The sequence below is a fragment of the Mytilus californianus genome, unplaced genomic scaffold, assembly GCF_021869535.1.
Source record: "Mytilus californianus isolate M0D057914Y unplaced genomic scaffold, xbMytCali1.0.p SCAF_9, whole genome shotgun sequence".
Lineage (NCBI taxonomy): Eukaryota > Metazoa > Mollusca > Bivalvia > Mytilida > Mytilidae > Mytilus > Mytilus californianus.
Genome location: NW_026262745.1, coordinates 81,836,262 through 81,862,434, shown reverse-complemented (window position 1 = coordinate 81,862,434; position 26,173 = coordinate 81,836,262). Strand labels below are relative to the sequence as shown.

General features: G+C 40.1%; 1 protein-coding gene across 2 annotated transcripts in view; it reads right to left on the bottom strand.

Annotated features, from left to right (window-relative positions):
- The window catches only part of LOC127716503 (uncharacterized), a 102,381-nt gene that overhangs the window by 61,355 nt on the left and 14,853 nt on the right, over nt 1-26,173 (bottom strand). The gene's annotated exons all lie outside the window — the stretch shown is intronic.

The window sequence follows — 26,173 nt, the reverse complement described above, 5'->3', positions numbered from 1 at the left end:
AAGGAGAAACTATTTTTGTTTTGAAACAAAAATTGAAGCTACATAAGGATGAGTTGTGTCCCTACTTCGCAAAGCACGAACTTGTGTATTCTGCTAGTTATATTTATAAACTGGTCAAATTTTACCAGATTGCTGATCTACATCAGAAAATATTGAAATGTAACTTACCAGTAAGAGACATTTTCAAACATCTCGACATGTTACATGAAATATGTATTGAACTTGAATGGTGACTTTTGATTAAATCAATACATGAATATCTCGGTCCTTTTAAGGACCACCCACATTATTAAAAAAGAGTCTAAATCTTGTATCACAGGTTTTTTTTTTTTTTACAGCGTGAAAATAGTATTACGGTGTGAGACTTTTTATAGCGGGAAAGTAGTATTACGGCGTGAGACTTTTACGGCGGGAAAAGAGTATAACGGCGTGAGACTTTTTATGGCGGCAACAGAGTATTACGGCGTGAGACTTTTTATAGCGGGAAAAGAGTATTACGGCGTGAGACATTTACGGCGGGAAAAGAGTATTACGGCGTGAGACATTTACGGCGGGAAAAGAGTATAACGGCGTGAGACTTTTTATAGCGGGAAAAGAGTATAACGGCGTGAGACTTTTACGGCGGGAAAATAGTATTACAGCGTGATACTTTTTATAGCGGGAAAAGAGTATTACGGCGGGAAAATAGTATTACAGCGTGAGACCTTTTATAGCGGGAAAGTAGTATTACGGCGTGATACTTTTTATTGCGTGAAAGTAGTATTACGGCGTGAGACTTTTTACCCATTGGAAAGCCTTTTTTGGGGATTAGGAAGCACACTTCGAAAGCTCCTCACTGAAACTGGATAGGGGTTGTCGCAGCTGATCTTTCTCATTGTAGTAGTTCTTGAGGCAGGTAACGATCTTCCCAAACTCAGCATTATCGATCTGTTCATCGTCAGCCAAAGCAGTACTGATACGTTGTTCGACCAAGGATTTTGTGGACTGTACCAATCGCAAGGTGTCGCGGTGTTTCTTCTTCTTTTTTATTATACGCCTTGAGATCAGTGTGAGTACCATCACGGCAGTGGCACTCAAGCAAGCTAGGGATCCTAGGGGAAGGGAGGCTATAGCACCTATACCGGTCAAAGCTGAACCCATGGTGCAGCTGGTCAACATCAAACTGGCTACGGAACACGCACCCTGTAATATAGACACTACTTTGTCGAGTCGTTTATAGTTGTTTAAGGTACGTTGATACTTATGAATATCCGCGTTGAGTTGATCTTCCATACATTCGACTCTGGTCTGTCGGTATCCAGAATCTAAATCATCCATTTATTTATAGGAGCATACCGAGGAGGGGAATATTTTTGAAGGGGCTGTTAGCACCTAAGATTAGACCAGCTCCGTCGTGGAATTGCTGACCACGCTTCAAGTAGAGTCCATCACCATAGGTGATCCGGGCGTTTGAAGGTTTGAGGTAGAGACCGTTGCCACTAGGTTTCACGGTGCAAACGCATCCACCACGTTTCAGGTACAATCCAGACCCTAAGGCCTTGTTGACGGCTACACCACCAAGACCACTCAAGGCTCCAACACCCAAGGCGGGTAGAATGGTTTTTGCTAACATGGGGAGTGCCCTCATTGCCAGCCCCGCCAACATTGGTAGGAAGCCACCCACTTTCTGCATGTTTTCCTTCAATTGGGTCGCACTCAACTCTAGGACCATACCACCAGTACCCTTTTGTAGGAGCTTGGCGATCTTTTGAACCTGGCGGGTGGTGAGCAACATCTTGTGTTCACCTTGCAGGTTTGCGTGGGACAAACGAATGGAGACCGGACAACCTTTTTTGGCAGCCCGTTGTAGTTTATCAGCTTGACCTTTTGTCAAGTTTAAACCATGTTCGTGATAAGTCATTTATTTATACCTCACGAAGATGAAAGCGGATGGTGAGATGTTCACCCCTGAAATCGATGGGCCTACCATCTTGATCGGTGAGATACGTTTGCATGCGATTGATGGTTCGCAAGGTCACCGGCAAGTATACTAGATTCTTTGGGGTTTGAATGATCTTCATACCAGGACCGTCTGCGGGAAAAAAGCTGTAGATGGTAGACTGCTGTGTACCATTTACATAACTTCCATGGATGATATCACTATTCACCAGAATGCTGTTGATGCTGATGATATTTACAATGTGTTCCCCTTCCGTATAGCCGTTTGTGATCATATCGAACGTGTAAATCTGCCGCTCGAATCCCAAGACGGTGTTGATGCTATTGACAACGTTGAAGTCTACTTGATAGTGTCTGGCGAGGGTCAGCGTTGCTCTTAGGGTTGCCCGGTTGGCATCGATGATGATCTTCGTTTTGTGTTTGTTGAGCCGCAGCCGCCGCTGGATCTCATTGTTGATGTCTTCGATGTCATAGGAACCTGTGCTTAGTGCGATGGGAAACCAGTTGGCACCATCGTCGGGGGAGTAGCGGAAGGAATTGTTACCTGTATGAATGTTGGGGATGGAGTTATAGGTTTCGAGGTTTACTAATGCCATTTCGTAGGTCTTAGATTCCTTGAGTTGTAGTGGGGGGTTGAACCGGGTAAGGATTTGGCTATCGTTTCCAGAGACGATGAAGGAAAACCCATGCTTGGGGTCGGTGTTATTAGCAATTTGCTGCAACAATGTGTTATCCATTTATTTATGGTAGACCATTGTCACATATTTTTGCTTCCACTCTTCGATACCGTCATACTGCTCCTTGAGTTGTTTACTAGCCTTCACTACGATCGCATAGACTTCGGCGGGGTGACTGGCAAAGAGTAGTTGTAGGTGAATTTTATCCATTTACTTTTAGTACACAACGTTCATCTTTTGACCATCGGATTCAAACTGTAGGATTCTGTCGGAAATGACAAGTGCAAACGCCTCGGTGTTGGCTGGAACATTACGGGCGAATTCGGCTCTGATCTGAATATCCACCGTGGATTCTTTGAGACGCTCAGACTGATGACTCACATCAATCACAAACAAGGGGTACAAGTCGATGAAATCGGAGGGATTAATCCCACCATTACTGAGGAGACTGTCCATGTTATGGAATTTCTTTCTGAAGTCGGAGGCCTCTTTGAACACTCTGGCGATCCTATTTTCGTTGAAAGCTGCATTATAGTCGACTGCTGGATAACGTTCAGCGTTGAGGGTGACATGGATATTTCGCAATCGACAGTGATCGAACACGGCAGCATTATGGGTTTGGTCACCACTTTTGTCGGTTTGGAAGGCAACAATGATATATCTAGGCTTTTCGCGACCACTCTTGGCAGCTAGGCGCCAGTTAAACTGTGAGGCTTGGGGAACGGCTATGGAATCACACTGTCTCATGCGAAATCCACAGTGGATCTTGGATTTACTTTGGATGGTTTTGTACAGTTGCATCTTATTTTCGTCTGAGGGGGTGATGTGAGGGACGAACCACGATAGTTTATTCAGGACGATCTTTGCCGGATCGTTGACGGCAGCTGCTCTCAAAATGGCATTAGCATTTGAATCGCGAACGAGTGAGAGTTCGTGTCTGAACCCGTACACTATTTTGTTGTAATCATCTGCGAATCCAAAAATATGTTTTAGGGGGATGGCAAACGAAAACGATCCTTTGTTGGTGGGCTTGGTGATAATGTATCCATGGCGGGCTGCAAATCCAGTGTTCTCAGCCTCAGCATCGATGGAAGAATCCTTATACCACAGTTGGTTGAGACCCTGCGATTTGGAGAAGTCGTCGGGGTAGGTTAACATTCCCAGCATAGTGGTGGCAATGCCGGGGTCGTTAATATGTTCGATCTGCTGACCGGAAAGCCTGTAACTGATGCTCTTGAAGAGATACATGATACCATTATGGGTGAGCGACACAAGATCGCCATCGGCATATGCTGTGTCATCATTCTTGAGAAGTCGACCTTCTACCACGAGATAACTTTCGGCGGGGTGTAGGAACAAATCCTGGGTTTCGATGTTGATTCGGATTTCAGCACCGGGATTATTCAGCTGGGCACCGGCTTGTGGTTCGTATTCTCGAACCTGATATTCCTGGAGACTTTCGTCGAAGGTCAACCCTTCGGTGATTGTAAGAATGTTAGACATAATGTATTTATTTATAGCGTTGGACGAAGTCGTGGATGGTTTTGATACCAGAGCCGGAGATTAGATTGTTTAACCGAACTTGCTCTGGCTTTTTGCGTTGAACACTAGGCTGTTGAGGGGTTTTACTGCGTTTTCTGGGGCGGGTCACTTTATCAACCACATGGTCGACGGCTTTGGAAGCCCCTTTTTCAACACCTTTCAAGGCTGCATTGGTGGCAGCGTTCATGGCCTTACTTCCTAGGGTTTGTGCGGCAGAGGAAGTAAACATGCGTCCAGCCAAACTGGCGATTGTGTCAAACAGTCCTTTACCACCGTAGGCGTACTTTCGAGCGTAACCTTTCTTGATTTGCAACATTTATTTATAGGATGCTACGATGCAGTGCCTTATATTCCTCGATGCTGATATGTCTACCCCTTTTCATAGCATCGATAATCGACACAATTTCGTTGCGCACACCATTGTTTCCTGCTCGGTATGCTGCAGCACACAGTTCCAAGCGATCGAGAAGCTGCTTGAAGTTGGAAGGAAGAAACACGGTTTGCAGCCCACTGCCAAACTTATCCTTCTTGTAGATGTGGGATACGATTTCCTTCCACTTGTAACTCTTATTCGCCTTCGGGGTTCTCGAGAGGGTGGAATTGCCTTGATACATGGCACCGGAACTTTTCAGGATCTCTGCATAGTCGTAAAGGTCGTCGGGCTCAAACGATTCTGGTTTCTTTTTCACCATGAGTTCCCAGAGGCCAAGGGTTCCTTTGTACCTCACACCATCTACGAAAATATCATCATCGTCAAAAGTAACTGGTGAGCTTCCGATGAAGATACCATCGTTTTCAGATCGCAATCCAAAGGTATGGTCGGCGGAAGGAGTCATACTGAGTTGCAAATACTGCTGTGCTCGAGGTCCGAGGACGGTGTCTGTAGGTGGTGCGATGGGTAGTGGGTCGGCAAACTCGGGCGGTGGAGGAGGGAGGGCTGGCACTGCTGCAGGTAAATCTTCGATTGTTTTGGTGATTTTTGAAGCTGCTTCCCGCTGAGCCTCAACCACAGGCTTGAACACCCTGGAAAGGTCTCGGCTGAGTCCAATCTTGTCGAGACGATGCTGCATATTACTGGCTTGAATGCTCCGCTTAGTTTCATGCAACTCCTTTGCGAGCGCCTCACGCTGCTTAGGGTCGGTAATCTTGATAAACGTCATTTATTTATAGGAGCGAACGCTGTTGAACGCCCCTAAGCGTTGGTGTGAACGCCCCTAAGCGTTGGTGTGAACGCCCTTAAGCGTTGGTGTGAACGCCCCGAAGCGTTGGTTCGAACGTCCATACGCGATAAATTGCACATGAAGGTATTACACAGCTGATACGGATCCCTTTTCTTCGAAAGATTCAAGTGTCTTAGGCAAAGGTCTTTACGCGATAAATTGCACATGAAGGTATTACACAGCTGATACGGATCCCTTTTCTTCGGAAGATTCAAGTGTCTTAGGCAGAGGTCTTTACGCGGTTGGCATGGGTGTGTGCACTGGTGGCCTCGAATCGTCTTGGCAGGGCATTGGGGTTGTGGGGGACGCTGCACCTTACCATACAGACGGTCAGAGTTCCATGCGTCGAAATCACCTCTACTGCTATCGATCGGGCGGATGATCGTGCGACCGCATTTCCAACACATACTTGTCATATCGACCGAGTCCCACTCGTGCTTGCATTCAGGGGGTGGTCGTGAGGGCTTGGGAGCATTCTCAAACTCCCGATCCAAGTCCCGTTGATTCTCCAGGAAAAATTCCTGCAAGTGATTCATTTTTTTATTTTATACCTCATAGAACTCTTCTAATTTGCATCGATATTTTCCATTTGCCTTGGGGCTTGTGAGATCGATGGTTACAAATCCATAAGGTTGGGACCAGCAATGCTTACACAGAGCGTCGAACTGTTCCTTGGTAAGATCGTTGCAGTGATCGCGCCGAATATGGTCGAGATTCTTTGCGTCCTGCTGGAAGAGGCAGAGGAAGTTTGCATTTTCTCGGATCGATTGTCGGGGTAGTTTGAAGTAGTTCTGACACAGGTAGAAACAATCGACGTTGTTGTGGCGACCGCGCACGTAGTAGTCTTCACACGTGTTCTGTTTGCTCAGCATCAAGTCGTCGAACACCATGAGGTTTTTTCGGCTGGGATCAAGTTCCCGGGGGTCTGGTACATCGCTCCCTTGCTCGAAGAAAAAAGTGTCGATACCACTCGGGTGTCGTGGTGGTGGTAAGGCGTCGACCACATCGATCAACGAGTAGGGTGAATTGCTCTTACACTGTAGGAGGTCTCGAATATCTTCCTTAGGGAAGCCTTTTCCCAGCGCTTGCTGCAACAGCTGGTAGATGGGCTGGTGAAGCGATTTTCCGAAGACGTACAATCGATCGTAGTCGAGCCATCCATCGCGCAGGAGTAGGTTGTTCAACAGCGTTGTCTTACCACAGTCCGACTTCCCAATGATCAACCCTCTGATCGACCGCTGCGGTAGGAGGTAGTGATTGCTCCTCTTGGGGGCGTTGGCACTGTAGGAAATGTCTTCAACGTTCATTTATTTAAATAAAATAACGATGATCTTCTGCGTAAAATGTCGTAGGAAGACGGACACAGTTAACCCTGGTGAAACAATTACCAGCAACGGAAGACGGAGGAAGGTTGGCAACTGCAAGGTGTGCGGTGCCAAGAAGTCTCAGTTTGTTGCTACAACCGGTGCAGGGTTCATGAACAAACTAATCAACCGATTACCCATGGAAATGCATCTCCCCGGACACAACTTCACCGGGCCAGGGACTAAACTTAGCAAGCGACTACTCCCCGATGGCACCCCGAAGGCTTGGTCAAAACCCATTAATCGAGTGGACCAGGCTGCATATCACCACGATCTTTGTTATGCCCAGCATAAGGATACCGCTTCACGCAACTCCATCTGTGACAAAGCTATGCTAGCCTCGCTTAACACCATTCCCAACCCTACCACACGCGAACGCATGGACCGCAGCATCGTCGGACCCATCATCGGTACCAAAGCTCGATTCGGTCTGGGTATTAAAAAAAAAAAGTTCGCTGGACCGATGATTTAGCTGAGGAGTTGCACAAACCAGTTCGACGTAAGTTTCAGAAACGCCGTGTGGTAGTGGGTGGTGTGGATGAGACCTGGGCGGCCGACCTTGTTGATATGAGTGCCTTTTCTAGGGACAACAAGGGAAATAAGTTCATCCTGAGCATCATCGATGTCTTCTCCAAATATGGCTGGTTGATACCACTCAAAAACAAGAAGGGGGTGACGGTGCGGGATGCCTTTCAAGCGGTGTTCAAGGAGCGTATGCCCAAGAAGCTTTGGACAGACAAAGGCACTGAGTTTTACAACAAGGATGTAAATCAGCTGCTTCAAAAGCATGATATTGAGCTCTACTCCACCGAAAATGAGGAGAAGTCGAGTGTGGTTGAGCGTTGGAATCGCACAATGAAAGAGAAAATGTTCAAATATTTCTCGGCCAACTCTACACGCACCTACATCAATGTTTTGGATAATCTTGTTCGCCAGTACAATACCACCAAGCACCGATCCATCAAAATGACCCCTGTCGCCGCAAGTCATAAGGAGCATGAAAACAAGGTGTATTGGAACCTTTACGGCAGCATACCTCCCATAAAACCACCGCGATTTCATGCTGGCGACAAAGTCCGAATCACCAAGAAGAAAGGTACATTCGAGAAGGGATACACACCCCGCTGGACCGAGGAAGTATTCACCATTTCCCTAGTGTTGAACACTCAGCCACCCACCTATCGCCTCAAGGATTTCAGCGGCGAGGAAATTCAGGGATCCTTCTATGAGCCCGAACTTCAAAAGACTGATCAAAACATCTACCGCATCGAGAAGGTCTTGCGCCGGAGAACCCGGGGAGGGATAAAAGAGCTCTACGTCAAGTGGAGGGGGTATCCCACGGAATTCAACTCTTGGGTCAAAGCTGCAGATGTGCAATAGACTAGTCAAGTTTTCTTGTCCTAATTCATAGGACAGGAAAACTCTGCTGTGTTACCTTATAATTTCATAAGTTTCGCCTTGATTCTGTCGATGCGCTGGTCCTCCTCAGATATGGAATCCAATTCGCGCCGGCTCCTGTCCGTCGTGTGATAAGATTTCACCTTCTGTTCGATGGTGTTTATTTTCTTTTGAATCGCCATGCTTAGATCTACATAGTTCTTCGCATACCATCCTTTGGTTACCGGTTCATGTGCCGCCACCCCCTCTGGAAGATTGACGATCGAGTATCCCTGCATATCCAGGACACCACTCATCATACCGCCGGCCATAGGCAAACACTTCACCACATCTTTCTCGAGACCGTTCAGGTGTTTTTTCATCGCCTCGAGCTCTTTTGAAATTGCTTCAAGCGCAGCCTCCAGGTCATTGATGTCTTTTATACCATCTTTCATTTGTTGGGTTACCCACCGTTTTGTCACAGCATCCGAGCTGTCCTGGGGATGTCCTAGGCTAGTAATACGATTGTCGTTCATATCCAAATCCTGCAGCATTCGCCAAAGGGATGCGCGCTTTCTTGCATGAGATCCAAACTTATCCATTTATTTATAGAGTGAGAAGACCACGTCCTCTAGCGACTTCCCCGCCGACAGCATATTCAACACGTACAGACAAAAGTGACCACACACCACCGAGCCTCGCTGCTGTAATTCATCGGTGCTATATCGAATTTCAGGCTGTAAGTAGTTCACCATCTCGTCAGGCGGTGGCAATCCATAGGAGTCAAAGTAATACTTTACCGGCCCACGTTTATACCAGCAGGTCCAATGCGTTCCAGGACCTTCCCAGCTATCGTGATTCAAGATTCCACATTCGATGCGGCGCGGGCTGGGTGGTAGGGTATCTCGCATGAATACGCCTCTGAATCGACGGATTCTTAGGGTTGTGGTAGCTTCCTCCAGCTCTAGATTCGAGAGAGGCTTGTGAGGGAGGAGGATGTCGTGCACGCGAATGATGCTCATTTATCTAGGTATGGGCCAAGTGCGGGATGGGCATCCGCACCCGTCAGAGTCTGCTAAGTGCGGGATGGGCATCCGCACCCGTCAGAGCCTGCTAAGTGTCCTCACCCGTGAGTGATTCGATAGTGGCCGTGCGAGAGGGTGCTGATGCCGTCGGGGAGGATGTGACGCTTATCATCTTTGGCGGAGAGAGCGATTTTGTTGATCTCCTGCGCGTAGATCTGATGGAGATGGCTCCGGAGGATATTCATCGGTCGATGGATCTCTTGCTGGGTGTCCAGGCATCGCTTGTAGTCCTCGAAGGCGATGCTGCGCTTGATGACGCTCTTCGTGACTCCCTTCGCCTTCTTGGTGGCCTTACCGTCATCCATCCTGAAGGCGTATAGCTTCGCCCGGAGCCCCACGAAATCGGTCATGGTCTTACCGCCGCACTCGTCCTTGAACATCCCGAGGACCTTCTTATTCTTGCCGGTGGGGATGCCAGAGGGATGCTCAGGAGGATAGTTGGAAGTGTCGAATTTAGCCTCAACGTGCGGGGTGATATCCTGGTAGAAATCGTCGGTCTGGATCTCATAGGCCAAGCTGTCGGTGTCAGTGAAGAGCAGCCGGGCCTTACTGCCGTAGGTCTTCCTCACGAATCCGTAGTGGAAGTCGTACATCAGGAGCTTCGAGATATCTAAAATGCAGGCTCCAAGGTAGATCGGCTTATCAAACTTCAGCTTGGTCTTCTTCATGTGGACGGCTGCTAGATTCTCGGTGAAGACGACGCGGCGATCGAAGTTGGGCTTGGCCACGAGCTTCAGGGCCTGCTTCTCGGTGGTGACCAGCCTAACGTCTACCCGCTTTCGGATATTCTCAATGGTCTTGCCAAAGACGGAGTTGACCATCAGCTTGAAGAAGTCTTTTTCGGAGTCGGTCTTGGCCTTGGCGCGAAGAGCAGTATTCAGATCCACGTAGTGCTTGAGCCATGGGGATTGTCTGAATCTGATGATACGACGGCATTTCGTAAGCTTCATCCCCATCTCCAGATACATCTTGAGATTTCTGTAGTGGAGGGTATACTTTTCGCGCTTGCCTAGATGGGGCACAAGCTTACGCACCTTACCGATCTCCACGTTCTCGGGCGCGAGAGGGTAGTCATTGTGGGCGTCGTGAAGATCCTGCGGATATTCGAGATCGCATTCTACCATGGCGCCATATTCGTGGTCGTCGGGATAGCTCAGGATCTCGTCGATCTCCTCCGGCTCCACCCACTCAAAGTCCCCCGTGGGAAGAGGCTGCGCCATCGCCCACCCGTAAAGATTATTGGCATCGAGGTAGGTGAGATACTTGGTGGGCTGGGAGCGATCGTAGGTCTCCATGTAGGGGTTGTTGGCCTTACCTTGACGATGAGAGATCATGGCCACCCCTCCCCTTGTCCCGCTCTCGAACATCATCAGCATATCTGGATCGGAAAGAAGCTCCAATCTAACCCCGGTGGTTTTTAGCATGGCATCGAAGGATAGCCCGGGGGAGGAGAAGTAGTGGACAGGATCGAGTCCATAGTTGGCCATGCAGATATCCCTAAAATTCTCGAAGATGTCGACTAGCAGTAGCACGTCAGTCTCGAGATAGAGGTCGTGATAATCGCGTAGGGTCTTGCACTCGAAGGTCTCCCAGACTCTCTGAGCGTGTGCGTAATCCTTATCACTGATATGCTCTCCGGAGAGCGTGCTGAAGAAGGCTTCTTTAGGTGGGAGCTGAGTCTCTTCCAGCTTGGCTGGTCCATCCATATAATCGTAGGGAAATACCCCCTTCCGAATCATCAGCTCGTGGCGATCGCTGAATCTCGTCTTCACGGTCGCGAATTGGTCGGGGGTGAGATTCTTAGCTAGGGTATCCAGGCTGTTGAGCATAAACCTACACGAGTCGATGAACCTCATCTCCAGATCACCCACCTGCTTGGAGAAGCTGATGTACTTCTCGTCGGTATTGGGGATGCAGTTGATCTTACCCTCGGTGTGGCCAAGCTCCTTGACAAAGATGTGGGCGTCGTACCCGCTCAAATTATGGAAGAGGATGGGGACGTGCTTCGGAAGCTGGAAATCCAGATTGCACTGGTTGTGCGCTGCGCCGCGATATTTCCCGGTGAGATGGTCGTGGTCCCGGACCTTATCCTCTCCCAATTCGTCTCCGCAAATGTAGCAGTGCGTGCTTTCTGCGAAGCTCACCTTATCGTCGTCAGTCAGCTCCATGGGCTTATTCTCCTTGTATAGCTTGGCGATGGCCTGCACTTCTTCCTCCACGCACTGCACGAATTTCTTTGCCGCATCCTCCCCGCAGTAGACGACCGGATCCTTGTAGTCTCCGTGAGCATATTTCACGTGATAGCAGAAGCCTGAAGGTCGCTGAAGCTGGTAGGCATTCGTGTAGGAGTGGGATGGATCCGGCTGGCAGGTGTCGAGCTTCTCTGTGAAGCACTCGAAATCCGCGTAGATCGCGAAGGGGACTCTCATCATCTTTTTGATACTATGGAAGGCTATGGTGGTCCCCTCTTCCGGCATCTCGATCCTGACTGCATCTTTCTTGCTGCAATATTCCATATGCTCGTCCAAGATATTCTGCCTGGAGAAGTGGGAAAGGCATCTGCGACAGAAGAAAAGCTCATGACCGTGCTCAGAGATTTGAGAGCTCAAGAGTCGTGAGAGGCTCTTGATCCAGCAGTAATGCTGCTTACCTTCGCGAGTCAAGAAGAGGAGATCTACGTGGGTGGGGCCCGTATTCTTAGATATCCTGAGGGGGTAAATCTGAAGATCCTCTTCCTCATCCTCACCCTTCTTTACGCCGTTGAAGCCATAGACGTTGACGTTGATTGCGGGATTCTGCCTCTCAAATTTATCGATCGCCCTGAGCGAGACTGGGAAGTCGATGCCTTCGAATTTTAGCTCTTCTTCCCATTTCTTGTACTGCGATACGCGGTTGGTGGATTTCTGGTCGACTTCCTCATGGTGAAGGGCTGCCAGCACTGCCCACTGGAGGCAGCGATCATCCTCATTTTTCACATTGACGATCGCCTTCTTTTTCACGAGAGCCAATGGGGTTGATATGAAGGAGCCCCCCTTGAGTGGCTTGAATTGGTTGAGGTGGATTTCTAGCTTCTCGACGCTGCTGAAAGTCCACCCGCTCCCTTCCCGCATGTACTTTGCCATATTTTCCTTGACCTTCTCCATCATGAAGGCAATCTCCAATTCGAGGTCGTCAGATTCCGTGATCATTGTCGTGCGTGATCTGAAGGTAGGGGTGATGTAGGTATTTTCTCCGGTCGCGAGGTTGGTCTTCACCAGCTCTGCTAGAAGCACTAAGTGCACCTTCAATCCCTTCTTTTGAACGAGTGCATTCGAGATGGCGCTGGTGATGGTGCTCCGACTTACCTTCAGAAAAGTGGTCATATCGTGCGGCTTCGCGGGTTCGATGACGACCGTGCCAAATACGCCATTCAGAGCTTCCCGCCTATCGATGACCTTGATCTCATCCTCGACTGGAGCGTTTTTGATGTCCTCTTCCACCAGCTGGATCAGATCGTCTCTCTTGAGCTGAGAGTACTTGGTGAGGCCACGATTCTTTGCTAGCGCTTTGAGCTGCTTCTTGCTGAAGACTTCCTGGCGGGCAAATTTATGGGTGGTTTTCTCCTCGATGAGCTTCACCAAGGCCTCCTTGTTCTTCCTACTGACCCCCCTCAGACCCTCATCCTTAGCTATTTGACGGAGGGTCTTCATGGTCTCTTTTACCACCATCTTACCCTCGACTGGGATGGTCTCCTCCTCCTCCTGCTGGCGTGGTTGCTTGCTATGTCTCCAGCAGAGACCATCCTTCCCGGGCTTGCTCTTGCAGAACTGACCCTTCTTCCTCTTGAGCGGAACATTGCAAGTGGTCTTCTGCTCCCCTAGTTGATGATGCTCAAATCGCGACTTGGTGGATTGTGAACCGCATTTTTGACACTGCTCGGTATGCTCATCCATCTGCACTATGTTTGGAGCATTGCAGCACTGCTGCTGCCTTTGGGGGGTTGGGGTGTTATCCTCCAAATCTTCTTCATTCTCCAGAAAGAAATCCATCATATTTCTTTCGGATGTCATATCTTTATTTATTTTAATCTGTGACATCCTTCCCTTTAAGGTATCCTTATCCCCACTATCCTCTGGAGCGACTTTTCTACCATCGAATACATATGACATTCTTGTATTTACCCTATGCTCAATAGGGATGCCGTCCGTTTGCATTTGGCCGTCGGGGCTGGGGGTCCTATGCAGGATTTCCCCTTGAAAATGCGATTGCGGCAGAATCGGCCTTTTCATACTACTTAAAGCCCGTAAATTTAGATACGATCCTTGTAAACTAATTGATCCTTTGAATAAAGTTATTCTTAAAGGCTATCAATTACAGTAGTTAAATCTTTAATATTGTTTTATCGGTACTATCATTGAATTTGTTTTTGAAATTCAAAACATAACTAAATATATATATGGTCCCATTGCTTTTCTTGGTGAATTTTTGGGTTTTTTACCATACCTTACGATTTCGCAGAAAATTTTTCCCAATTTTGATCAAAATAAAAAAAAACATTTCCGGCCCTTGATCGTATACATTTGAGGACAAATTTGTGCTTGCATGAAACTTTATTTATAATGCTTTCCAGGAGAAAAATATATAAATGATATAACAACCAATCACAGATGGCTAGCTATTTTCATCTCTATGTCATGTTCCCTTCACGAATGGCTGCGCCCATGTAACTTTACTTAGTACATTGTAACCTGTATGTTCACTGGTGTTAATATGTCTTTTGATTGAGTTAAGCCATTTCAACTGATATTTATAGTGTGTCTTTCTATGTTGAGATGTTACACTATTGTTTCAGATAAGGGTGAAGGTTTGGTACCATTAAAACGTTTAAACCCGCTGCAATTGTTTGGACCTGTCCTAAGTCAGGAATCTGATGTTCAGTAGTTGTCGTTTGTTGAAGTGGTTCATAAGTGTTTCTCGTTTCTCGTTTTTTATATAGATTATACCGTTGGTTTTCCTGTTTGAACGGTTTTACACTAGTTATGTTTGGGTCCTTTATAGCTTGCTGTTCGGTGTGAGCCAAGGCTCCGTGTTGAAGACCGTACTTTGACCTATAATGGGTTTTCTGTATTCTGAAAGGCGCTTTTTTGACCTGCCACATGATATGCATATTTTCCAATCTTAGTATCATATACCATTATTTGATCAAAATAAAAAAAAACATTTCCGGCCCTTGATCGTATACATTTGAGGACAAATTTGTGCTTGCATAAAACTTTATTTATAATGCTTTCCAGGAGAAAAATATATAAATGATATAACAACCAATCACAGATGGCTAGCTATTTTCATCTCTATGTCATGTTCCCTTCACGAATGGCTGCGCCCATGTAACTTTACTTAGTACATTGTAACCTGTATGTTCACTGGTGTTAATATGTCTTTTGATTGAGTTAAGCCATTTCAACTGATATTTATAGTGTGTCTTTCTATGTTGAGATGTTACAATTTTGTTTCAGATAAGGGTGAAGGTTTGGTACCATTAAAACGTTTGAACCCGCTGTTTGGACCTGTCCTAAGTCAGGAATCTGATGTTCAGTAGTTGTCGTTTGTTGAAGTGGTTCATAAGTGTTTCTCGTTTCTCGTTTTTTATATAGATTATACCGTTGGTTTTCCTGTTTGAATGTTTTTTTACACTAGTTATGTTTGGGTCCTTTATAGCTTGCTGTTCGGTGTGAGCCAAGGCTCCGTGTTGAAGACCGTATTTTGACCTATAATGGTTTACTTTTATAAATTTTGACTTGGATGGAGAGTTGTCTCATTGGCACTCATACCACATCTTCTTATATCTATATATTGTTAAATAGGTACAGTTATGAGTATTCATGATCCTACATCTTGTCGATACTGTTTACTTAAATTTTTGCATTGCACAATGTCACCCGTTTCTCAGACTGTTTAAGACGTCTTTGGACTAATTCCGTTGGATGGGTACTGATTGATACTTTAGTCTTGGAGAACTACACTTATGTATTAGCTGTAAGTAGCATTGAACCAGATTTCAGTAACTGCGAGTACTCTTATTTCGGTGCTTTGTTTCTAATGTTTTTATGTTAGTTGTTTTTGTGCCTCGTACCGATCTTTTGAGTTAATTGTAATTAATTTTTACAGTCTTGCACCACTATTCCAAGTTAGGGGAGGGTTGAGCACTCACAAACATGTTCAACCCCGCCACATTCTTTATGTGTCCGTCCCAAGTCAGGAGCATGTAGTACAGTGGTTGTCGTTGGTTCATGTCTGTCATATTTGTTTTCGTAAATTTGTGTTTGTTATAAATGAGGTCATTTGTTTTTTTCGTTTGAATTGTTTCACGGCCTTATATAGCCGACTATAAGTATGGGTTTTTCTCATTGTTGAAGGCCGTACGGTGGCCTATAATTGCTTACAACCGCTTCATTTCAACTCTGATGAATAGTTGTTTGATTGGCAATCATACTACATATTCTCGTTTTTATATTAATAGTCTTTTTATGGGAAACTGTTAACCAGTAAATAACTCTTACCAGGTTAATAGTTTTTGAAACAATTGAACGGTTCATCTCAATAGATATGGAACAATAAAGTTGTTGACAAACATAAATAAAATAATTAAAGTATTCAAGGGAAAACCATTACATCATCATTTATACCAACAAAACAGCAATACATTACAAGGTTCAGGTTCTCAAAATTACACAAACAACTTCAGACGGAGCCCTCTAAAACCAAGATATCAATCACGGAGTACTATAAGCACAAGAGACAGGCGAAATTTCAAACACTCAGGAATCAACCAAAAAAACGTAAAGGACAGGGTTGATTTCAATATAAACAATAATGAACTAAATAGACAAAATGTAAATAGAGCACCATTTTTTGACTTGCATATACCAAATTCTGTACGTAAGTCAGATTATATTAAGAGGTAGCATTTATATGGAACGCCACAGCTGTCTTATGTGGAACTCTTATATTACGTTATGTTGTTTAATTATTACTTGATGATATGTTGTCTTTACATAATGATGTTTTGATATAACTCAATATGGCATAGTCATTACTTAATGATATTTCGATATTTCACGATATGGTTTCGTTTTGACTTGATATAGTTTTATCATTACTTGATATGGTTTTGTCATTAATCAATGTGGCTTTGTCATTAGTCGATGTGGTTTCACCATTATTTAATGCGGTTGTTTCATTAGGCAATGTGGTTTTAACATTACTTGATGTGTATGTGACTTAACGTAATGTAGTTGTTTCATTACATGATGTGGTTTTGTTGTTTCGTTATGATGATTTGCCAATTCTTTATATGGTTTTAACATTACGTAATGATGTTTAAAATTTGACGATTTGACACTACATGATGTGTTTGTTTCAGTATTTGATGTGGTCCTTTCATTCTTTGATGTGGTTATCACATTTCGTGAAATATCGAAATATCATTAAGTAACGACTATGCCATATTGAGTTATATCAAAACATCAGTATGTAAAGACAGCATATCATCAAGTAATAATAAAACAACATAACGTAATATAAGAGTTCCACATAAGACAGCTGTGGCGTTCCATAAATTTAGCTTGTTCTAATTTTTCAAACAGATATAATATTTTAAATCTGTTATGTGATAAATGTAGTAGTATACAATGCACATGTAATACTAAATATATTAATAATATTAATTGGGAAAAATCTCAAAAAGTAGAAATAATGAATCAAGTTGGTTATTTAAAAAAGGTTTTAAACTAGGTTGTTTAAATCTTCAACATTTACAACCAAAAATTGAGGAAATAAAATTCTTATTGAAAAATGAACAACTATTTGATATATTTGGTATGGTAGAAACATTTTTGAATGATGAAATTGGTACTGAAACATTGCAAATTGAAGGTTACAAAATAGAAAGAAAAGATAGAAACGCAATTAAGGATGGCGGAGTTGTGATTGCGTACATAAGAAATAGTGTATGTCACGAGGGAAGAATCGATTTAGAAATAGGTGGTATTGAATCTATATGGATTGAAATTAAATTTCCAAACACAAACTCTATTTTATTTTTTGGTCCACCGAGTTCATTGCAATCTTGGATTGATTCAGTTCAAATTGAAATAGAAAAGGCGTCAGCAGAAAATAAAGAAATTACACTTTTAGGAGATTTCAATATAAACTATTCACATACAGATCATACAGTTGTCGGAAATCAAAAATGGAAGGACTGCATTAATTTATATGGCTTAGAACAAATTGTACATAAACCCACAAGAGTAACAGATAAATGTGCAACTACTATAGACCATATTTATACTACCGATGTAGACCATATTATAAATTGCGTAACAAGAAAACTCAACCAAAAAATATCAAAAATGGAGCATTTATCCATAGAATACAGATCATTCAAACAATTTGATCAAAATATATTTATTGAAAATTTAACAAATACTCCTTTTCATCTCATTGAATCGATTGGAGATGTTGATGAAGCAGCTAATTTTTGGTATAATCTATTTCTAAACACCCTAGACAAGCCTGCTCCTAAGAAAATTAAAAGGGTGAAAAATACTCAACAACCAGAGTGGTGGACTTCTGATATAAATAGCGCTCGATAGAGATTACTTTCATTGAATTGGAGATATATATAATTATAAAATTTGGCGTAATAAAGTTACATTTTAGTAGAACAGGCAAAGAAAAATTATTTTCAAAATGCTATTTCAAATTGTATAGATAGTAAAACTATTTGGAAGTATGTAAAAAGTTTAAATCCAAAAAAATACATAATAATATCATGCGTTTTGATTATAAAAATAATGTAATTGAAAATGATACTGATATAACAAATACATTTAATATGCATTTCACAAATATTGCTGAAGGTATAGTTGATAACAAGTTATGTAATGATGACGAAGGTCCAAGTTTCGATGTACTCAACAGATTTGTGAAATCAAAGTTACAAAGGGGTAGTGAAAAATTCATTATACCAGAAATGAGTATTTTAGATGTAAAAATGTATTTAAAAAAAACTTTACAAGTCTTAAGCAACTGGTTTAGATGATGTTGGGTCAAACATTTTGAGTATGTGCAGTGATGTCATTGCACCAGTTTTAACATATTTATTTAATCTAAGCATCAAATGTGGTAAATTTCCTAGTAATTTTAAAACTGCAAGAGTTTGCCCAATTTTTAAAAGTGGCGATGCTTGTAATCCTGATAATTATAGATCAATAGCAGTTTTGCCTTGTTTCTCCAAAATCATAGAACGACATATCGCTGATAGTTTGGATATATATTTAAATAGTAATGACCTTCTTAATACTACACAGTCAGGCTTCAGATCTAAACATTCGTGCACTACTGCAATTACTAAATTAGTAGATGAATGGTTAACAAATATAGATAATGGAGAAATAAACGGAGTTATATTTTTAGATTTAAAGAAAGCTTTTGATCTGGTTAATCATATAATTTTATTGAAAAAAAACTTGAATATTATAATGTTTCAAACTGTACACTAGACTGGTTTAAGTCATACTTGTTTGAACGAATTCAACAAGTTAAGGTCAATAACGTCATGTCTGATACTTAATACATAATAACTGGTGTACCACAAGGTTCTATCCTTGGCCCTCTGTTATTTATACTATACATCAATGATTTTCCACTGAACATAAAAAATTCATTAATAGATTTATATGCAGATGATTCTACTTTACATAGTAAAGGTAATAATGTACATGAGATAAATGCTAACCTTCAAAATGATATTTATTTAATTGAAAACTGGTGTTCGGAAAATTGTATGAAACTAAATGCCAAAAATGTAAATCAATGATTATTGGTTCAAAACAGTGGCTTTATTCAACTGGGAACAGTTCAGATATCAATATTTCAGATGAACAAATAGAGAATGTAGATTGTGAAAAACTTCTTGGTTTATATATCGACAAAAACCTAAATTGGAATCAGCAAATAGATAAAATGTCATGTACAATATCAAATAGAATCAACTTATTACAAAAGATAAGAAAGTATGTACCTATGCATATACTTATTATTTATTCTAATGCTTATATTCTGCCATTGTTTGATTAATGATGCAATATAAGGGGTAGTTGTTATGAAAGTGGAATAAATAAACTTAATAAGTTATTAAAGACATCTGCTAGGGTTATAGTAGAAGCTGACATAATGACATCCTCCAGTTTATTGTTTAATGGTTTAAATTGGTTCAATGTGGAAAAACGAATTCAATATCAAAAGGCGATACTTGTATTTAAATCATTAAAGGATATGGTTCCTAACTATTTACAAGGAAACTTTCATTTTACTGATAATCAAAATTATAATTTACGTTCATCTGATGAAAAACTACTAAATGTTCCGAAGCCAAAAACAAGTATTTTGAAGAAAACATTTATATATTCTGGTTCTCAAATATGGAACAGTTTACCAAATGAAATAAAGATGAGTAATACACATGTATCTTTTAAAACAAATTGTTACAAATTTTTCATAAATGGTGCAAATTAATATGCTTTTTCATTAATATCTATATAAAATTGTATATTGTGTATATATCATTATAATATTGTATGTGCTTTATAGATATGTTATTATTATTTTGAGGACTCTCAGGAAGATTAGTTTTAACAAATGGGATTATCCTCTTGAAATAAAGATTGTTTATTTATTTATTTATCTAATCATTTATTTATAACTCATAAACTGTAAAAGTATATCAATATCGAATTTGACCCCTATTTTGTCACCAGTAACAACATATTATTAGTTACATCAAGGAATTGTATATTTAAAAGGAATGGAAACGCGGCCGACTTCAAAGAAAATTGTATGATGCATCTCTGACTTGGGTGGTGTGTTAATTACATCCCGTCGCTCTAACTGGCTCATTACTTATCTGGTAGCCTGGGATCCTGGCCAACTGCTTGACTATCGACGAAGTATTAGATTGGGTCAGGATGCCAGGCTACATATCTGGCAGTAGTTATCAAACTTGGTCATTAAATCATGAAATGAAACAAGGAATTGTCTATTTAGATATACAATTCCTTAAATGAAATAAACAAAAAATACAACCTTAAACAAAGTTACTTCTGAAAAACATTTTTTTTTCTTGTACCTCCTCTTGACATTTCACGAATGAAACCTGACATTATACGAGTTTTTAAAAAGATTTCAGGTAATGCAAAAAGTTAAAAAATAACTTTTCAATTTTGGAATATGACTGGTATAGAAAAGTATAAAGGAAGAAGTACGTGAACAGATGTAGTATTTTGTGTAGAAAAAAGAACTTAGTTAATAGGTGTTATTATAAACACCGGTATGGGATATCCAATTTGCAGGTATAATCTATCATGTATCATTGATAAGCTAATTTTTGTGGAACTTGACTGAACAAAATGGCGTCAATGTGAACTATAAACATGGGATTTTGAAAAATCATAGCAAATTCGTTTTTATCACCATTTTCATAAAACCAACACTATGTGATAGAAAAAAGACTAAGCTTTTAAATTGTATGTCAATGTCGCATCTATTTCAAGTAGTTATTTAACCCTTACCAGAATACGGCGTGTTGGTGTATTTATTGACGCACTACTTAAAATTTTCAACATGTTTCGAAATAAAATCATTTACATTGTACCAATATCATTTAGCATTCGTAATTTATACCAAACTGTAGGAAAATATTCCTTCTTTAAAATGATATCCCATTTTCTCACTTTATTTTTTCTACTTACCAATAATTAGAAGAAATCGTATTACACTCCCAGATTGAAAGACGTGTTTTGACAGAATAATGAAATTCAAAACTGAAATTTCGAAAAATCGTAGAAAATTCAGAAATGTTACCAGAAACTTAAAAAAATGGCAAAATGCTAGAATAAGGTTTCAGCTTCATAATGATATCAACCATTTTGTTTTGCACTTCGTAGTTGCCGAGCTTTTAGAAAAAAATCAAAACACTGTATTTTTTGTTTATTAATCCGGATGAAACTCACTCAAGTTTAAAGACCGAGGTCTATTTTAATAAGAATTTTCATACTAAAATATTAAAAACGTATGTTCGATGAGGCATTAAAATGATACCTAAGGCCTTAACTATTCACGGAATGGAAGTTTATTCTTGATTTTGGGTTTCTCTCTCCTTTATATCTTCTCAAGCAAGATAACCCCGTGAATTTAAAAGACCGATCTATATGACAGGAAATGGGCCACCGTCATGATTCTTTATATTATTCATCATACTTCCGACCGAGTCAGACATGGATTATAGCTCTGCGGGTGCTCTGCGGGTATCCCAATTGATCTCGAGCTGCGTTTCCATTCCTTTTAAATATACAATTCCTTGGTTACATAGAGTGCTAGTGACATAATACGATATATATGGGGTCATTAAATTCCATATGGGGATTCGCTCTCACCCCATATGGAATTTACTGACCCCATATATATCGTATTATGTCACTAGCACACTATGTAACGAATTTATCTTACCGACTATCTTAACATGTGGTATTTAGGCTAGGGGCATATAAAAGTGATCAACTCTTCAATACCGTTAGTATTAAGAACCTACTTCCCATGTGCAAGAATATGTCACATTTCCAAGCGAGATAACCCAATCTGTATATATTGGACAGTAGATAATTAACGATAACTCTTTACTCCTTCCAATAGATGTCGTTGTATTTACTAATCTTGTTAAATACAACAGAGACATGTCTCTGATAAAAATTAATTAGTGTCTTCACGGGAGTTATAAATTACGATACTTGAGTTAGTGGTCTTTAAAAGGACTATGATATTGAGATCAAAACCTCGTCGAGATTATAAATCAATGTACGCAGGAACATATATATTGATATACTGTTCCCAGATGTACGAAGGGGAAATTATTTTGAAAAATTAGGGAACAGTTATAAAATGTATCTCATGAGTTTTGATGTTCATATATCTTAGAAAATACCATCTAGGAAGTTATATGACATCCTTGTTACCAAGAAATTTAATATTTTCATTTGTCCTTATGCAACAGAGCTGACGAAGAAATTGGTACCGAACTGTAGCTTATTGTAGTTTAATCACCATTAGTAATACAGTAATTATATGGCATAATATCAGCTGTATTTTTTATAAACATATTAACACCAGCAACCACAAGTTTGTCCTGCTTTCTAACAATAGGCTATATACATTCATTCGTTTCAGTACAATCATTCATTTATGCCTTGGACAAATAAGTTTGCTTTAAAATGATGCTATATATGTCTTTGAAGAAATAACTTACAAGCTAGATGTTTTTCATTTTTTAAATGTTTTATGTAAAAACGGCTAAACATATCTCAACCATCTTTAGTTAGGTAAGGCGTAAGCAGACAAAAAGGTTCAATAAATCAAATTTAGACAATTGGTGAAAATTAAAGATATAAATTCTAAGACTAAATAATTGAAGAATAAGTCATTCAACAGTTAAAATATATTTTTATTGATATTGATAAATAGAGCTTTTATTGATATTGATAAGTAGAGCTCTCTCTCTGATTGATAAGTGAAGAATTATCAATTTTAATAACTAAAGACATCATCATGAAGCGAGTTAGGTCGCAAGCACTTTTATAGTGAGTCTCCCTTTTTATGTGTGTTTAGGAGTAATTTTTATTTGAAAGTTTTTTCATATTTCAACTTATTTTCATCCATCTAAAATTTTCTAACTGCTATCAGTGCGATTTAATACTAACAGTATTTATATCTGATGTGCCTCTGTCCTTATTTTCAACAGTGCAAGAAAGGTTTAAAATTTTCCTGAATTAAGTCACGGATAAAAATTCACAGGACAATAAGGAACGACATCAAAAGTTCAATGTAGGATAAACAAACTTAATTCACGTAGTTTTTTCACTGACCCCAACCCCCTCTTAACTTAATTTGGGAAAAATTGATTGACCAACACAGAAATATGTAAAATCGATGTCAAATAAACAAAACTTGCAGCAATTTTACCCCCCCCCCCCCCCCCCCCCCCCACACCCCAAACTATTTGAATTAAGTTTTTTTTTTATCCTACATTGATCTTTTGATGTCGTCCCTAAATCAAAGCTCATTTATGCGATTCATAGTTTGTCTTTGATAAATAAATAGCCTTTAAAAAAAGCAATTTACATTGCTCATGAACAATTGATTATAAAAACTTGGGAAACATTTTTCTTGTTTGAGATTTTTTTCCAAACAGTAAGAAAGATCGAAAATTTAAATAAAAAAAAATCAGTGACACAAATTCGTCGGACAAAACTAAATTAATAAATATAAGTTAGTTTTTATGAGTCGTGGCATATGCACCAGACAAAAGGTGTTTTGAAATACAAGGAAAACCCAGCATATCAACGAAGAAGGGCCTCTTTTGCTGTGCATAAGATTAAAACTTGTCACCAGGTCTTCAGCAATCGGCTTTTTAATATTCATTTACAATGACAACACATTCATCATTATAACAGAAACCAACATGCAATGTGTTGTAAGCGTTACATTTTTTCACACAAGAACATTTTGAACAGTGTATTTCTAAAAAAGACCGAGAGACAGCTTACATGTGTATTGTATTGCACCATTAGGTAATTAAAGAAAACCATACATATAGAAAATGACAAATTAAAAGAAAAAAGAAAAAAATAAAAGCAGCAAATTAAACTATCTATACATAGATAACAATAAACAATTTACTTCCATGGTCAAACTAAAGAGCGAGGAACACGATTCCCTAAAAAAGAGTGATTTGAAATATTTTTTGAGTTAGTTTTCGAGTTATCAAATTTGTTTTAATAGTTCCACCACATTGATGTAATGTCATTACAGGATGATACTTCCACAACAAACCGTGCATACATTCATTACATGTACATATGTCACCAATTAACACAAGTTGTATTGTATCAGATTCAATTAAATCATGAAAACAAACAGTGGTATCCTGTTGAGCATATATAAGACATCGTAATTGGAGATAGGAAAGACAATCAAGCGACAGGGTGCCTACTGATAATAAAATTCATTTGACAATATATCAATTTCGAACTTTTTTAATATACCACCTTTTCATTTTCTTTAAATATTATCGAAATACAAATGATGGAAAAATGTTTTACGGGTGAAAAAAAAATTATTAAACAGCGAATCGTTTATTATCATTTAAATGTAAATGTATACTTTATCATTTATCATTAAATACGTTTCACCAAATATGAATAAAAAATATCTTTATAGTCTCTATTGTATGAAATAATACGAACTATGAACTATCATGAACAAGAACCCTTATAGTAAAACACCATTATGTCCTTTGAACAGATGAGCTATCCCGACGAATACAATTTAATATAATTAAATATAATTTTATTTTGTATTCAATATTTATCGTTTCTATTTGAACAATAAAAAATAGCCACAGTGAACACTTTGAATTTGAACTTATTATGTATTATTTCATTTATTTCAAAATAACCGGAATTTAATTTACATGTATAACAGTATGATCTCGCTAATGTACGTTGTTTTCGTATATTACATTTGTGTTGGTTATTTTTTTTCAAAGACAACTTTTCAAAACGCCGGAGACCTAAGAATTTTTTAATTTAAACTGACTTTTCTGACATCAAAACATAGCTTATTGACAGGAGTATTCAACAGTATGTGTTAATAGTATTTCCTCCGCATATTAAGTGTGCTTCAATTTTTTTAGTTACTGATGTCTCGTTTCTTTTGAGGTAATTCATCGATATTTACTGATGTGAGTAAGGGAATTTAGATAATGAAATTTCAAAAAATCGGAGACCTAACAATGAGATAAGATAAATTGGATTTTTTAATATCACCAGAAAGGTAAATCTATGTAGAATTCGGTCGTATGTGTTAATAAGAATTCAGATGATTAATAAAAATAATATGAAGAATTAATGAAGGGTACCCATTTATTTTCCCATTACTTTCTATGTTAATCGAACATCATTAAAAACATTGCACCCCGGGTGTCGCTGATAAGGGTAATCGGCCATTAGTGTCCTTCATTCTTGGGTATGATTGGTCTACACAAAAACAAATGCCGACAACAACAAATGTTAGCTTAAAATGTGTTTTATTAATTTATTTCAATCGTTCATCATGCTGATTGCATTGTCTGTTGAAACCTTGAAAGATTTTTCAACACCGTGTTGTTTTATAAAGGGACGTAACACCACTACTAACCGTGTATTGAAATAAGCCCCGCCTCCCTACTAACCTAATATGGAATATACACGGTCTCCACGCGGTTGCTTTTAACCAATCATATTCCTAGAAATGTATAGGAGGTAAGATAATATAATTTGAAAACTATTGGTAGATGGGTTCATAAGTTATTGAACGGAAACGACAGAGAATGCCATTTTCCATTATGACAAGGACCATAACTCCTGAACGGTAAGAGTGAAAATCGTCAATATCAATCTCGACCTTCATTTCGTCATCAGTAAAAATATATAAGGAAACTTTTGCCCGCACGCCGTAATTCACCGGCACTTCACCAAATTAAAATTACCGGATTTTTCCTTTGGAAAACCCGGCTAAAAATAGTAACTTTAGTCGTCTACAATTTTATAAAGAAAATACATAGCTAGAAGATCAAAGGAAAAAATTACCATTCATGCTACAATGATATAAAGTGTTTTGACATTCAAACGTAACAAATAAGGGAAACGTTTATTGTATAAATATAAGGAGGTGTGGTATGGTTGCCTCCACCAAAGTTTAAATAAAGTGGTCATTTCGAACGCGGGTCATGAATGTAATAATTGAAACCGAACAGAAAAGTGTAGACAGTGTAAACATGGTTAATAAATCTTACACAAAATAACTTCCCAAGTAAAGTTGTTATTATATTTCAGTTTTCG